This window comes from Acomys minous (assembly GCF_964271855.1).
Source record: "Acomys minous genome assembly, chromosome: 10".
Lineage (NCBI taxonomy): Eukaryota > Metazoa > Chordata > Mammalia > Rodentia > Muridae > Acomys > Acomys minous.
The window spans coordinates 86383434-86401050 of NC_140491.1; the positions used below are offsets into that span (position 1 = coordinate 86383434).

The 17617-nt window shown below is 43.3% G+C and overlaps 1 protein-coding gene across 19 annotated transcripts in view; it reads left to right on the top strand.

The window, feature by feature from the left end:
* Positions 1-17617, top strand: part of LYPD6B (LY6/PLAUR domain containing 6B) — a 165396-nt gene that overhangs the window by 52420 nt on the left and 95359 nt on the right. For 4 of the 19 annotated variants that reach the window (XM_084800024.1, XM_084800032.1, XM_084800021.1 and 1 more), the window contains one exon: positions 17066-17174. The exons of the other annotated variants lie outside the window; for them this stretch is intronic. The gene's annotated coding sequence lies outside the window, so the exon portion shown is untranslated. The remainder of the gene's footprint in view (positions 1-17065; positions 17175-17617) is intronic. 19 annotated transcript variants of the gene reach the window in all.

The following is a 17617-nucleotide window of genomic DNA, read 5'->3' on the forward strand; positions in this document are numbered from 1 at the left end:
CCATGCCTGCCCCTCTCGCAGGGGTTTCTCAGGTTCACCCGGCCTCCTAGAGCATGCTCAGCAGGAGTTAGCAAAGAGCAGCCTGCCCTCACCGCCTTCAGTTACACCTCTCTGTTCTGAGGAAAACTCTCCTACCTACTTATTTCTTACTTAGAAGAGACTGGTTGCTAAAGCCGGAAAGGGGCTGCTTGGGAGTCGGGAGGGGCCTGGGATCCAGGAAGTACCTCAAATCAATACTGGGTTGAATCTTTCCAATTTTTAACTCAGACATAGGCCCGTTTGCTCAGGCCTGGGTCTTACTCTAAAACTGCTGAACTTCGTGGGCTTAGCAGCTAATGCTGGGTGCTCGGTACTGGCTCATGGGCCGAGGTCAGATTATTAATGTTGGTTTTGATGGATCCTTTCCCACCCCCCCCCCTCTTGACTTCTTTCGTAAGGAGCATTCCAAAGCAGCTCTATGATTCTTCCCGAAGTGAATCTCATATCCCTTGGCCTTGGCAGAAGAAAAGCCAGGCTGGAAGCAGAGGGCTTCTGCTGGGGGTGGCACAGTGGCCTTCAGGGGAGCTCGGGATATTTTCCCTTCGTCTCACCACAGCTGTGTCTCAAGCAGTGCAGTGGCTACAATGCCTTAGAGGAGATTTACGGACGAATCTTAGACATGTAATTCTTTCTCCTCAGTCCTTCAACTCCCCCCAGGACTTATCAGCCGAGTCTATCTTATTCTTAGGTACATTTAAAGATGGCGGCATTATAAAAGTTACTGTGAAGGGCTAAATGAATTAATCATATTTTTGAGAATTTTATACACGTATAAAATGAAATGCGATCCTAAAACTCCCTCTAAATTTTCTTTTACACCAGTCCTCTCTTAACTTCATGTCTTTTTTTTTTTTTTTTTTAAATCCACATGCAGCAGGAAGAGAGAGACTCCGGGATTGGCTTGAGATTTTGAAACCTCAAAGCCCACCCGCACCACACACACTGGCACACTCCCTCCAACAAGATCATATCCCCTAATCCTTTCAAATAGAGCCACTCCCTGGTTACCAAGCATTTAAATCTATGAGCCTATGTGGGGGGGGGGGGCATTTTTTATTTAAACCGCCACCATTTGCTTATTTGAACCTCTGTGAGCCAGGGCCTTGCTGGAGGAAGTAGGTGACCATGAGTGGACCCAAGGCTGTATAGCGCCCCTCCCTGTTCCTGCAGTCTCCTTTCTATATGTGGGTGAAGTATGATCAGCCTGCCCCCTCCTACTGCTGCCCTCTGAAGCTGTAAGCCAAAATAAACTCTTTTCTAAGGCCGTTTTGGTTTCAACAACAGAAAAGTAACGAATAGCCGACTAAATCCGGTTGCTGACGCTGGTTTGTCTGTGGGTACGGCGGAATCCCCTGAAGCATGGGATAAGATAGCTGCCTGTTAAGTGAAGCAGCCTTTGGATTTATTAGTATTTTTGGAATGTTTAAGAAGACTGGGATTTTTAGCGTGTGCCCCAGAGGCAGGATGATCACGTGCTGGAGGCCTGCCTTGGAGACATGGTGAAATCCTGTCCCAGTAAACAACTAAGTAAAATCGACGTTAGAAATATCCGTGCAGGCAGGCCTGTGAGTTATCCAGCACTCAGCATGGAATAAACAAGGCAACAGTCAGCTTCCTTTCTGTGCTACCTCTAGCCTCACCCAGCTCTTTAGGCTGTTAGAAATCTACACATGATTGCTTGAACCAACCTTGCGAATGGGCTGCTTTCTCAGGGTGGAGCTGTGTCTTCAGACAGCCTATGGCCAGTCAAGCCTCTTAAGTAGCAAATCGATCCCCTTGTTAGGTCAGCTGGTTTCAGTAACTCACCTTGACTTGGGAGTTCATTAGCATGCCATTGGCAAAAGAGGCATGCTTCCAAGCCTGCCAGTTACTCAGCCATTTATCATCGCCTCCACTGGAGGATGCTGGGAAGCCCCAGAGGAACTGCTAATGATGCTCTGTCTCTAATGAAGTCTTCTTCTACACCCCCATGGAGCACAGTCCAAAGGATTGGAACAAAGAGGAATTAGGGGGTGAAAAGTCAGTGGAGCGCTGATCGTGCTTGGCAAGTCATCATGTAGGGTTGGGTGCCCTGCCTCACAGCATCAGGGCCAAGGGCTAAACGTGGCCAACATCCATCCAGCTCATCAACTGCCTGTCAGAAGTTATGTTGACCTGGAGAAAAGGAGGCCTTTTAAAATTCCCACACACATGATGTCATTGTAGCTTTTTAACTATGAAATCCCTGAGAGATTTACCTTCTAGTTGAAATAAAGTCTTTATAGTAAAAAAAAAAAATCCCACACAGGAACCGTGCCCTCTCTGAGCTCTGTACAGGGCAAGAATGAATGGCCTGACTAAAGGTGATACTGTGTCTCATTTGCTTCAGCTGCCAGAACGTCAGCAGAGTAAGCTGGGTTTTTATTTAAACCCTTTTGGCCTCAAGGGTCCTATTCAAAGGAAGAAAGAGTTTTTATTAAAAATAACTACATAAAAGGAAGCGGGCTACTTAAAAAAGTAGTAGGTAAATAAAGATGTTACCTTAATAAAACCCAAGGCATCACTGACACAGTGACAGTGACGGTGGTGGTGGTGGTGGCGGCGGTGGTGGTGGTGGAGGTGGAGGTGCTGGCAGTGGTGGTGGTGGTGGCATTGGTGGTCATGGTGGTGACGGTGGTGGTGGTGACAGTAGTGGTGGTGGTGGTACTGGAGGCTATGGCGGCATCAGCAGCGGCGGCGGCGGCGGCGGTGGTGGTGGTGGCGGTGGTGGTGGTGGTGGTGCTGTACCACAGCATGAATTTGGATGTCAGAGCCTTGGATGTTGGTGATTCTCATCTTTTACCTTGTTTGAGACATGGTCTTGTCAGGGCTTATGCCAGGCTAGTTGGTCGGTCAGCTTCCTGGGGTTCTCCTGTTTCTGCCTATAGTCCTGCACTGGGGGAGGGGGGGTTATAGACACACTCCCATGCCTGGCTTTGCATGGCTCCTAGGGATTTGAACTCATGTCCTTGTGCTTTGCACAAAACGTGCCTTATGAACTGATCTATCTGTGCAGCCCCGGAAACATGGATTAGTATGGAGACCTACTGTGAGGTAGAATTGTGAGGTACAGAGGCCTGCACAGAAAAGCAGGTTTCTGACAGTTTTGCTAAGGAGCAGAAGAAAGGGAGCAATTGCACTGTGGTGGAGGAGTTGGACTCAGATGGACACGTGCGTGCATGTCTGTGTGTTTATGTGTGTGCTCGTTCCCTAAACACATGCTGTGAGACTGTCTGCGGCCTCTGAGCTCCTGAGGGTAGGACTGGAAGATGCAGCTAGGAGAGCCGTTTAGAAATGAGCAGTCACCACCACATTCTTGCCTGAAGGGCAGAGGTAGCTAGCTGGTTGCAGCTAAGAGTTTTGGGCAGGGGTGGTGCGGGGGTGGGAGGGTGGGGGATGGGAGGACATCCATGAACTGGTACTCGACTCAGGCTCCCTTTCCGAGTCCCTCTATCCGTGTCTCATCCTTTCACTGTTTCTTTCTCTCTCACACCTGAGTGCTTGGGAACCAAGCGACGTGCCAGCGATTCAGATCCGCGCTCTGCATCGAACAGTTTGCAGCAGAGGCAGCTGTACGGGCACAGGCCTGGCCCCGACACAGGGAAATCGGGCATTGTTCTCAGTTCTCTTGAGTGAAATAACACATCGCAGCTGTGGAGATGATCGCAATAAAAGCATTGTTTGGTATCCAGTGGCAACATAGTTTATGTGTACACAAAGAAAAAAAAGTGTCGCCTGATATAATCTCAGAAAACTGCTGCCACAGGCCTTTGAAACAATTAGTTTAGACTATTTCACAGGACATTAAGCCTAACAATGCCAGTCTGTTCCTAAATGCTGTTCAAGACGCTTTTTGCAATGAGGCCAGAATTTAGGTTGGCAAAGGGTGACCTCAAATAGGCAGTCTTGTCTTATTATTTTTAACAGCTTTTCTGAGGTATAATTGACCTACAATAAACTGGCATATTTAAAGCGTACGGTTTGCCAAGTTTAGACACCCATTGTCTCTGGAATTATCAGCACAATCAAGGTAATGAACACATTTATCACCTCAAATGTTTTCAGGTCTTTTTGGAAACCAGTCCCTCTCTGTCCCTTTCCTGGCGTGGGGGCAGGGGGTGCATTAATGTCACTGCAGGACACTTTGCATATCCTCTAAGCTTAAATTAAGAGAGCAGTATATTCTCTTCTTGTCTGGCCTTGTTCACTCCAGGTAATTTTCTAGATGAGGTTTGTGCCTGTCGTGTGTATCAGTAGCTCGGTCTGGCTTACTGCTGAAAGGCATTACATTGACATTAATGCCATGATCTGTTTATATGCTCATCTGCTGATGGGTGTTTGGGTTGTTTTTAGTTTTGGGCTATTACATAGAAAGCTACTGTGAGCATTCGTGTACAAATCTTTGTAAGTATATTGTCTGTCTATCTGCCACCTACCTATCATCTATCTATATCTGTCTTCTGTCTGTCTGCCTATCTATCCATCCATCCATCTATCTATCTATCATTTCATTTTTTTCAAGTAAACATCTAGGAATACAGTATCAGGGTCATATGTGGTTGTGCAGTCACCATGGCTGTTGATTTAATAAACTTTTGCACTGTTTGCTAAGGAACACCGTGCTACTCTTTGCTTCCTACAAGTGGTACACGGAGTCCTAATTTCACAGCATCCTTACCCAAGCCGCCCAGGCTGCCACGTGCTGAGGATTCTTTATGGGCGCTTGATTCACTGTGTATTTTCTTTGGTGAGGTGTCTGAATATTTGTAAATGGCGCTGTTGGCTCTTCCATTTTTGAGCAGTTATATAAATTCTGAATCAAGCCTTCTATTAGATATATGTTTGGCAAAGATTTCCTTTCTTGTCTGCGTTTTGTATTTTCATGTTCCCATAGTGTCTCTCAAAGAAGAGAAATTTTGAATTTTGATAAAGTTCAATTTTTCAACTGTTTTGTTTTCTTGGAACGGATCTTGCTTTTTTGAATGTGAAAATGAAGAAATCTTCCCTTAGCCCAAGGCTACAAAGATTTTTCTCATATGTTTTCTACTAGAGTTTTCCTGATTTTGGGTTTTACTTTTGGCTCTATGATCTACTTGAGTGATTTTTTTTTCCATGTAGGGAGTAAGATCTGGTCCATCATTTGCAAAGTTATATTTGTTCCAGCACCATCTTGTGAAAGTTGATCCTCTTATCCATTGGCCGGGTGCTGCACATTTGTCAGAAATCAGTCACTTGTCTGATTTTCCCATCTGCTTCTATTTCCGGACTCTGGTTACACTGATCTGTGTGCTGACACCGTCTTGATTGCTGCAGCTGGGTAGTACGTCTTGAAATCAAGTTGTCTTGGCTAGTCTGGGTCTCTTTGCATTTTTTACGTAAATTTTAGAATGAGCCTTTAAGTTTCTACAAGAAGCCTGGCTGGATTTTGATTGACAGTGGAATGTATAGATGACTAATGAAGAATTGCCACTTTCCCCTGTGAGTGCCTTACAGCCCATGGCAGCACTCTGCAGCTCACTGTTTGTTTCTTGTATTTCTGCCACATTGTAATGTCACTTATAGTGACTAGTCTTTTCATATTTTGTCAGGCCTGTCCTTCCGTGCTTCTTTTGGGAAGGCATAAAAAGTGATACTTTTTTTTTGTTTGAAATTTTAATCTCTGATTGTTACTGGTATATAGAAATACAAGTGACTTTCGCATATCGATCTTGAACCTGATAGTGTTTCATATGAAATACAGTTACAATAGCTTCTGTGGTTTTGGGATGTTCATTTTAACATCTGTGTTCCGGGTGGTTTTAGTTGATTAGTTTTCTCCTTGTTATGATTGCGTCATTCTGCCTCCTACTGTGACTCATTATCTTCAACTGGATCCTTTACATGGAGGATTTTTATTCTGTGCAGTGCAGTAAGAATTGTTTTTTAAAGTAATATTTTCACTTCATTTGAGAATTTCATGGTATATTTTAATCATATATTTCCTCTTCCCACGTCCTCCCAGAACCTCCCCCCCCATCAACCCAAATTCATGTTCTTTCTCTTTCTTAAAATAAACAGGCACAGAACTCAGTTGTGTTGGCTAAGTACTCCTGAACCCGGGTCCTGACCTAGAGTGCTGTTGATATGGGGCACTTTCACTCTACTGAAGAAAACTGACTTTCTCTCTCACAGCAGCTCCCAATTACAAATGACTTCTTGGCTAGGGATTGGTCTTCAAGCCCACTCCCCCATCTCTGTGCCGGGCTTTGTGTGGCTTGAGTTAGTGTGGGTGTTACGCATACAGCCCCAGTCTCTGAAGTTCATACGTGCACCTGCTCTGCTGTTATCTCCTACTTGTCCCCTTTTTCTGCATAGATCATTGAACCCTGAGGGACCTTTATGTATTCTTGAACTTTGTTCTAGGAAGAATTTAAAGTTCTTGAAAGCAGTTTGCTACTTCGGGTGGTATGTTGATATTTGTTAAACTCGACTGTATCAGCACTTAGTTTAGGGCTAATTATCCGTCACGACTGGGGAACACTCCTTATTTACTTAGTGACTATTTTTTAATTATTAGAAGCAATAACACAAAGTGGAATTATAATGAAGTGTGGGATATGGAAATGCTTGGAGGTAAACCTGCCTCCCACATACATCACCGCCATCTCCTGTGCTTGTTTCTTTATTTGTAATATGGTTACAAGGCCACTACCATCGTGAAGAATGTATATGTGACTTAATGAAATAATGTATGCTAAGTGCCCAAAACCTATTAGGTTCTTGGCCATTATGGTATTTTTCTAATTTTCTCTCTATATATTTTTAATGTTTTAAAAAGGACAAACTAGTCATACATGACTATTGTAACTTTAAAAAACTGGAAAAATTGGAAACATACTGGAAGAGCATTGCTGGATGTTAACCCTGTTCAGTTCTAGGTGATGAGAATATAATGGATACTCATTTTCTGCTCACTTTGAATATCAATTTTGGGATGGAGAGATGGCTCAGAAGTTAAGAGCACTGGCTGCTCTTCTAAAGGTCCTGAGTTCAATTCCCAGCAACCACATGGTGACTCACAACCATCTGTAATGAGATCTGGTGTCCTCTTCTGGCGCGCAGGCAGAATACTGAATAAATAATAAATAAATAAATATTTGACTATCAATTTTTAAAATTCAGCTGCCAACAAAAGGAGTTTAAAAAAATACCTATGGTCGAAACAAACAAACAAACAAACAAACAAACAAACAAAAAACTCAGATGATACCTACAGTCTGAAAACCAGTTGGAGAAAGTTGAATATATTATTTTTTTAAAAAGATGAATAAATATAGTATTTCTGGCAGAGAGCATAGCCTGGTTGCGGAACATTAACCTAGCAAGGACCTAAGGCAATGGGTCCAGCACTTGGTACCCAAACCAAAAAGTTACTTCATTTACAGATGAGCCTCTCAGGCTTCCTTCTGTTGTTCAAGCTGAAGTCTAATTGTGAAACTGAAGGAAGGCGGCTTCTAAGTGTGTCCTGTTCATTTGCTGTGGTATCATTGCTTATAGTCCCCTTTACTTTAAGAAATGCCTGAGGTGGGCTGATAAATGCTGTGACTCCTGTATCTCAGGAACAGGAAACTCCTAAAGGGCCCCACACATCCCCATGATGCTCTTTGGTGGGATTGTGCATATACCATTTAGTGGGGAGTCGGGTGGTTGGCCAATGAAATTAAAAACCAACCAACCAACCAACCAACCAAACAAACAAACAAAAAAACCAAATCAAAGTCAGGAGCTGGAGAGATGGTCTCAGAGGTTAAGGGCACTGGCTGCTCTTTCAGGGGACTTGGGTTCAATTCCCAGCAGCCACATAGCAGTTCAAATTGTTTGTAATTACAGTTCCAGGGGATTGGACACTCTCACACGGACACACATGCAGGCAAGACACCAATGCACGTTCAATAAGAATTCAAGGTCAATTTCTGGGTTCAGATTTTTTTTATGACGAAGTAGTGAAAAAATAAACAGCGCTCATGTGGGAAGAGATTTTCTGTGAATGTTTCCATCCTGGCTAAGTGAGCAACACAGGAAGGAGTTCTTACAGTTCAGGGGAATTATATTAAGTGAAATATGTTGCAAACCATTAGGCTCAGAAGACTCCAGTGCACAGTCTTTCCACGCGTGTAATTCTATCTGAGGCTCACCATATTCTCTAGTGGCTAAAAAAAAAAAAAAAAAAAAAAAAATAGATGTGGGGATTTCCGCAAGCTGAAATTGATAGAGGAGTAAACACTTAGATTTTTCTCATGCTCTTTCCGTGATGACATTCCCCTGGGAGCCTCCACCACGCACTCTGGCAGGGCCTTACGCGACAACAGAGTGAGCTGAGGTGTCTTTCTGGAATAAGCTGTGTGGCTCCTTTCCCGGTAACCAGGTCATCTTCACTATGTAAATGGTCCTTGCTACATAAAGCCTTGAGAAAAAGATGTGGGGGTTTTGCTCCGAACTCGCTTGTTTCTTTCTGAGGTGGACTAGAGGTTGGTGGAGCTCTGTGAGGGTTGGTGGTGTGCCTTTCATCTTGACATTGGAAGGACGATCCCTTTATCTGTCTGTTCAAAAGCTCCGTAAACAGGAAAGGGAAGCTGTGGACAAGATGTTGAGGGCTCAACCTGATGCCAGCTGAGGCTCTTGTTTACTGCTTCCCTCAGACCCTAGTGTTTTCCTATTTCTCTGGCCAAGTGTTAATTCTGTGCTGGCGAATTAAGTAACTCATGACAGAAAGACCCCCGACTGCAACTCATTGCTGCTGGATTACAACTGTACCAAGACGCCGCATAGCTGAGAGAAGGAAATTGTACCTTGCGGCTTAGCACATAAGTCATAAAGGCTGGGCTCCCGTAAAGCTGGGCTGTCAGCAGCCTGCAAATTAGAACTGTGGAGAATGTTGAAATCCAAAGTTGATCATTACCATGAAGGAGGTTCACACACAACTATTCTGAGTGCTAATCTTCAGTGACAGATGCAGAGACAGGAGACTCAAGTGTTATTGGGAAACCCCGAGCCTCTTCCATCCTGAGCCCTTTTGGCTTTGAGTGTAGGCATTTGTCAGTCACCGCCAAGAATATGTCTGAACGAACTAATCCCAGCTATTTCAAAAGGCTATCTTTTGCATAATGTACTTAGCGGATCACAGAGTGTTACATTCTATGGCATACATACCGTAGTAGCCGAGATTTCAATCACCTTGATGTTTTTCTTCAGTTAATACCGATATCAACTCGTGAAAAGAAACTGTATATAGCTGAGAGACAGTCCTCATTACAGAGGCTTGAATCCTGTATTACAACTAATTAGGTAAGTTGATGGGACTTTTGATGCCTCATTGGGTTTGGTGGTACTGCCAAGTGGGTCTCTCTCCATGCGGGCTTCGTGACATAGATCCCAAGAATCCTCATAGCATGTGCTTGGCTTTCATGAGAAGGCCTTATAAGTGACCAAGGAAGAAACTCCAGTTTAATTTACTTTCAGAAGCCAGATGTGAAGGCTTGGTAATATCCCATTGCGTATATGTACCATATTTTCATTATCCTTCCATCTGCCGGTGGATATCTGTGCTGATTCTATTTCCTCGATATTGTGAATAGAACAGTTATCAATATGGATGAAGAAAATCTTTATAGTACTGTAAAGAGTCTTTTGGGTACATGTTCTGAAGTGGTAACTGGGTCATATGAGCTAGATACTGCATGTTCTGTATTCAGAACTTCATTTCTAGCTTTATATGTGTGTGTTTATGTGTGTGTGGTGGTGGGTGGGGACTATCTGTAGATGCCAGGAAATTAGAAAGAGGCCCATGAAAGGAGGGAGAAGGAGAGTTCAGGGGAAGAGAAGCAGAAAGGATAACAGACCATGTGTGATGGGAAAGTGAAGAGGGTGGTGATGGGGTAGGGAGAAGGGGCAAGGTGATTCTGGAAGGAGCCAGAGAGAGGGTCAACCAAAATCAAGTAGGTAACAACAGCAACAACAAAACACTGTAAGGAAACATGCTGCTTTACATGCTCAATCCAGGTTTTGGTGACATAAGCTTATAATCCTGCCATTCCAGAGGCTGGAGGCTGGAGCATCAAACATTAAGGCTCTATTCTAGGTGAGCTGGGCTGAGGGGGGGAGAGAGAGAGAGGGAGAGAGAGAGAGAGAGAGAGAGAGAGAGAGAGAGAGAGAGAGAGAGAAAGAGAGAGAGAGAGAGAGAGAGAGATGCTTATTTTAAAAACAGATATCTTGTGTCTTCAGTTGCATTGAATTCTAGGACATATTTAATTAAATGTCCTTTTTATTTCATCCCTTACCCAGAGGTCATTGAGAAGGGAGTTGTTCAGTTTCCATGAGTTTGTCGGCTTTTGGTTGTTTCTTTTGTTGTTGAGTTCCAGCTTTAATCTATGGTAGTCTGATAAAATGCAAGGGATTATTTAGATTTTCTTGTATCTATTGAGGTTTGCTTTTTACATCATAGGTGCAACACATAGATATGATTCTATAGAAAGATAAGGTAAAATAGTTAGATAAGGTCTTCAAAAACCTCAGAGACATACAGAATATGGCATTTAAAATGTTTTTATTATTTTAAAGATTCATTGACAATGAGACAGGTTAATGCCTGGCAACATCAAAGAGAGTGATGAGCATCAAAGAACCTCCTTATGGAGATGGTTTCAAATGTAGCAAACAAGCCACTGGGCAAAATGTCCTTATTTCTACCACAGACAAAATTCTGCCTAAAAAAGGGCAATCTTGGATGCAGGCAGAGTTGATATCCAAATCCTGCCAAGACAGGGTAAGCAAGTCCTCAATAGTTTCCTGCCTCACAAATATGTCTGTCAGATATATTAGGCCAGAAGGCTGAAGATGATGCTTCAACGTTACAGAGAGTTTTGAGTGACTGTTCAGCTAGCAAACTGTCTCTGTTATCTTCTCATTTGGGAAGCTACTAATCTGCACTTCCTGTGTACTCAGGCAATCAATTTTATTCCTTCTCAAGTCTCAGATGGGGTTGAAGACTAGGTAGTTTAGTTTTACAATTGGGCATAGTTGTTTATGAGCTAAGATGTTTTTAGGTCTAAATAGAAGTTTTAAGTTAATAATGATGAGATATGATAGATATTGATTTACATTCTGAAGTTTAGACACACCAAGATAAGAAAGATGTTTTCTTCAAGGCTGCCAAATACAAATAGCCAAAACACTAAGATTGTAACATTTACATAATTTCTGATTGTTTCATAGTTCTTCTTGCTGTAGGTAGTTTATTGCATATATATGTAATACTATAAAAATATATGTAGAAAATAAAAAAATAGAAAAAAATAAGCTTCACGACAAATGCATACACAAAATAAATTTTTAAAAAATGGAGAGGGAGAGAGAATAGGAGTGGGTCTGAGGCTGCTTGGAATCTTGATACTTTGAGTGAAATACATTTATTCACAATGTAACTAATTCCTGCAAGTTATCCCCTGACCTCCACACACATGCCATGGCACCTACCAACCAACCTACACACCCACCCACCAACTAACTAACTAACTAACTAAATGTAGAAGAAAAAGTGTTTTTAAGGTTGTATATTGTCAGTTTACACCTCATTCTACTGCTGGTGCCTCAGTGTGTGTGGCTGGTACCAAAGATGTGAATGCCAAGCATGTTTTGGGGCTACTGTAGAGTTGGCCATCATGTTGACCAAAGGCCATTATTTGTTTGAGACGGTTTCTTGGATTTGATAAACAGTTTTAATCAGATTTCAGAGATGCCAGCTGATGAGTCCTGAGTGTTAACTAAAGTGCTGCTAACCTCACCAGGACTCAGGATATGGGAAAGGACAATGTTTTGTGGGTCTCTTGCTTGACCACCTGAGGGGCAGAGAGTGTCTGAGACTACAGGTCGCATTGGCTTCTGGAGCAGTGTCTCAGACTAACTTCGTTGTTTGTAGCTCTTTTCAGTCTCTCCACTCTTCTCTGAATCTAAGTATTTTAGAGAAAATGCATCAGCCAGGGAGCTAGAGGATGTTGAAAAGAGAGTAGACATAGCTCCCCACAGGAACAGTCACTGTGGAGTGATCCAGGCCCTTTCTGTTGGGTACGTCTAATCTAGTCCTTCCAAAGGCCAGGCATGCAGCTGATATTATCCCCATTTCAAATCCAGCACACTCACAGAGTAATACATACAAGGTCATGCAGTGGATGTGTGGTCTGAAACTTGATCCAATGTCTATCTTTGAAGGCCAAAGTAATTCTGTTGCCTCCTATTTTATTGTGTTTGGTACACACACACAGAAACACTCTCTCTCTCTCTCTCTCTCTCTCTCTCTCTCTCTCTCTCTCTCTCATACACACATGCATATATACATATAAATACACCCATGTGCACACACTCATGTACATACATGTGTGCCTGCACACATGCATACAGGCATATCCTTATATACATATAGTCATGTGCACACCCCCCCCCATACACATGCTTACACATCCACACATATACCAGAAAACTGAAAAAGCTATGAATTTGTGTGCCATTTGGAAGACTCTGTCAAAGGTAAATGGTAACTCTGGGTGTGAAAACACTTCAAAGCTGAAAAGTGTGTTATAAGTGTGTGATCACGGCGCTGTTAATCAGCTCCTTCAGTCAGGTGACGATGGAGCCTGCTCAGCAATCCTTGTCTTGTTAAAACAGTAACAAGGACTGCGCTGGCACTGATGTGTAGTTACAGAAGATTACCATTCGTGAAGTGGAAGTGGAAACAGCACTATTTCAATCAGAATATATTCTAGATTCTAAATGTTTTAGACAGGAAATCCTGCTAGGCTTAAAACTTTAGGGCAATGTCAAATCATCAGTTCAACGCTAAGACTTAAAGAGCAGCACGGCTCTTACAGAAGCATTTTCTGTAATGTCAATACGGTGTCATATTTGTTTTCAATGGGAAGACATTGCCTTTGTGACAACCACTATTTCAAGAAAATAGGCCTTGGTTATGGGGAGAACACATTTCCTTTGGACTGCCCACCCCCCACTTCTGGTGTGTTCTGCGGTGGCATAGCACATTAACGACGAACTTGAAGACAATCTTGAGAGGGCGCGATGATATGTAGCCCTCATTACATTGCCTTGGCTCCCTGCCCATAGACACCAGCAGCAAGAGCCTTGATTTCATTTTAAAAGGAGTTAGAAGAATGCGAAGAAGGTCATGGCCATCAATCTGTTATCATCGTGCTAGAAGGGATCTCTTTAAGGGGGGAGTGTGAGGCGTATCTTAAAGCCCCAATGAGGGCTCCAATGACAGTGCTCATCTCACGGCCTCCTAATGAAAGCGTGCAGTGTCTGAGGGAGCCCACAAGCACTGAACAACAAAAAATGTCCACGAAGATGCTTTTTATTCTAAATCATTCCAGCTAGAGTCAGCAAATAGTCAGTATATATAGCCGGACACAGATATGAAAGTAAGAAAGCTCATTTTGCCATTCGATGAGGTTTTATTAACTTCACATCCTGATGATTGGGTCAGTGGCTGCTATGGCTGAACGGCCCCTGTAAATCTGAGAATTGATTGGAAGGCAGAGGGCAGCCTCGGGGGACCTGAAGCTCCCAGAAGGTACCCCTGCCACACTAGCTGTAGCCATGAGATTTCTAGGGAGTGCATCATGCCCTTTTTTTTATTGCTTTATTTTAAAGAATAATATACATATTTTAAGGAAAATAAGTATATAGTGCTTAGATTTTTCAATCCTCCAACACACGAGTTAGCTTTGTGAGATTTTATTTCACTTTTAGATAATGCATATGTTTTTATATAATTAAAATTCTGCTGCATTTTCAAATATGTTTTATTTATCACTGTTAATATAAACTATCACAGTTAACAAAGTTTTAACATTATCATTTCATAGTAATCTTTTAACCCACCAAGTTGATATGCTATGGTTTAATTATTCTCTCCTTGGACATTAAAGTTGTATAACTTTCTCTAGTGAATATGACAATATACTAAATTCTTTCATAAGGACACCTTTTTTTTCATTTTCTAAGATATTTTCTTAAGCTAAATTTTTGAAGAATGGCTTTAGAGGGTCAAGGCCATTTTATTGTTTATACAGTTTACCTTTATAGGTTTGCTTTCGTGATAGATGTCAAATGACCTTTCTTCTTTATTTATATTGTTGATTTTCGAGAGTCCAAACTAGTATTTATGAATAGACACGCTATTGATTTGCCTAACCAAGTGTGATAATTGTACCAATAATGGCTCTCACAAGACACAGACATCACAGTATCGAGTCTTCATTCCTTCCCATTTTCAGACAGTAATTGCCCTTCCCCTAGTGTTAGAACCCAACTAGAAGTCCCCAGTACAGGCACCTGGTTGATAATTCCTTCAGAGATTGATATTACTGCCTGCATATTAATGTGAAACTTCCCCCATAGATGTCTGTATTTGAATGTTTGGGCCCCATCTGGGGATACTGTTTTGAGAGGTTGTATAACCTTTAGGAGGTAGGACCCCGGAAGTTATAGGTCAGCCCCACTCCCACTGGAAGCCCCGTCTGCCTCCTGACTGCCTCTATGATGTAAACAGCCGCCTCAGTTCTTCAGCCATGCCACTGGTATGAGGGACGGTAATCCCTTCAAACCCTGAGCCCAGTTAAACCCGTCCTTAAGTTGTTTCTTGTCAGATGTTGAGTCACAGGGACAAGAAAAATCACCTAATGACAAGATGGGGGGGGGTGGTCACCATTGTTGGACAGAGCAGAGAAGACAGTGGTAACTCAGGGGTAAATGGCAAAGAAATGAAAAACCAGCCCACCACGGTAATGACAGGACGTGTGCATCCCCAGCATGCAGGGCACATGTAGAATCTCATTTGTGTCGTATTTCACATCTCTCTCAGACAGCTTGAAAGGCTTCAAGGGATGCATTGCTTTTGTTATAAGAACCATGCCCTAGTGAAAGAGTGGGAAGAATCATGCAGGAAGACCGGACGAGAGGAAGTCTCAGGTCTGTGGGCTGTGCTCTTGTTCGGTCTGCAACCCGCTAACCTCCCCGACCGACTCAGTCAAATCCCCTAACCAACCACTCCCTAACCACTCACTCAAGGTTTGGTGGAACGAAGTTTCCGGTGTTGGGTTCACACTACAACAGCTTGTCTGGCAAAGAACTTGATGGCCAGGCAGTGTTCTGGAAGGGGGCTGGAGGCCTCTGGGAATTTATGGATTTTTTGGGAGGGGGGCGGTTGTGAGTTCTAATATAAACAAATTCTGGATCATTAGATTTCTGTCTTAAGCTTGAGCACTGGGGTATAATTTTAGTCCCTGTACCTGCATATGGGTTCACGTTCAAATTAAAGTCAAGTAGAAAGAACTGCCTTTAATGTGAAGGTTCCTTTCCTGCCTCCCTCCCTTCTCACTTCCTTTCTTACTTTTATTTTCCTTCTTGTAGTATTGGGGCCCAGGTAGAGCACTGCACATGCCAGGCAAATACCTTACCACTGAGCCACATCCTTAGGTAAATATGAAGGTTCTTCATAAATGACCCCAGCATACTGTTCACCGTCCATGACTGGTGCTCACAAAGCCAGTTGATAAAGAAAAGTTATACAGTGGTTCTCCCAGGAACGGAGGTGGGAAAAATCCACTCATCACTTGGACCATGAAAGGAAAAGCCTGCAGAGGGTAATGGGACTCGTGCCATGGTGAGCAGTACTGGCTGCGTCTCCACTGGATAGCAGTGTGTTTGGCAGAGCAGCATCTAACACGTTAAATTGATGGGGCTAATCTGGATGCTACTGGCTTTCTGCCTTTGGCTGTGTGTTTCAACCCGTTCTTTTGTCTGTGTAGGTTGGGGCGCTATCTTGACAGATCTTGTCTTGAGCTCCTGTTGGTGGTTGTCTAGGTAACACACTAATAAGAAGAACTAAGGTTAATCCTGTGATAGCCAAGGCAATGCTCTTAATTTTGAAAGGGTCTATCCATAACTCAAGTCGAATAATTGATGTGCAGAGGTAAGGCTATCAAACTGGTGACCTTGGCCTCTGTGTACTGACTTAAGGGAGGAAAGGAGGAGGAGGGAGAAGTGGACGAGGAGAAGACAGAGAAGGAGGAGGAGGAGAGAAACCACTTTAAAAATGCTCTAAAAATGCCTTATGCTTGAGAATTGGAATAATCTAGTAGTCCATACCCAGGAAATGTCTGCATAGTTTTAGCACCTGGCTTGAGTGCACTATGCTGTCTACGCTTTCCTGTGAAATGCAGGGACCCATCTTTCTGTATCCGCATGGCTTCATAATGAACTCTCATAAATAACCACTGAGGCGGAGGCTGGTGGATCCCTGTGAGTCCAAGGCCAGCCTGGTCTACAGAGTGAGTCTCAGGACAGCCAGGGCTACACAGAGAAACCCCATCTCAAACACAAAAAACAAAAATAATAGCCACTGACTCTTTTCTAAGGTATAAACTCCATTTTCTGAAAAACATTACTCTCCCCCTTTTGGTTCTTGCTGTATCACCTAAGAACGCGATCCATGAATTCCAGACTTCGAGGAGCTTACCAACTTGAAATTCTCTTTGGGTACAGAACAAACTGCTACTGCCAATTTTTTTCCCTGTTGGGCAGAGAACATAGTCACCAGTTTGCTGATAACACACACACACACACACACACACACACACACACACACACTCACACACATACTCACACCCACGTTCACACCCACACACTCACCCACACACCCACACACTCACCCACACACTCACACCCACATACTCACACCCATATTCATACACACTCTCACACACACACACACACACACACACACACACACACACACACACACACTCAGGGTATGGGAATCCCAGGTAGTACGTGTTGGGCATTCGGTGCATAGGGCTGCTCTGTAGGCAGGGGTTGTGAAACATTGTGTGGGTTGGGATCATATGATACGAGCAGGTGTGCACGCAAGAGTAGTCTGATGTTTTCCGTCTTTTGTCCTTAGCTACCCACAGAAGTGGAATCACTTCCAACACTTCTGAAGTTGAAGTAGCAGGGCAGTTACCAACTTTTATTGCTCCTGCTCACTAATTCCTCTAATGGAGTTCGTCAGGGTGAGAGATAATCCAAATAGCAGATAGTTCATAAATCAAGTGGCCCTGTCACAGAACTGAGAGTCGCAGTTTCTCTCCAGCCAGTGACCTTTCTGCTTGTTTGCGTTAGGATTATGAGAAAAAGAGCCCAGATTCCACAAGTTCAGATACCAGTTACAACACGGCTCCACCCTTCTCCCCAGGCCAAACCCATCAGTCAGGTAACAGGGAAAGGGATAAAGGAACCACCATTTGAAGTTTCTTTCCGTAATTTATCTAGAACTGACCTTGCTGGAAAGGGTTCTCTAAGAAGAAAGCCGATGTGCGTAGGAATTGTCCGGCTTCATCTGCCAGAGCCTCCACAGACAGGTAGCTGGGTTTTTCTGCCAAGCATACTTTTTGCATCATCTCACCCCCACCACTGAAAACCTCTCCCCTGGCAAAACTCAGGAGGGCAGACACAT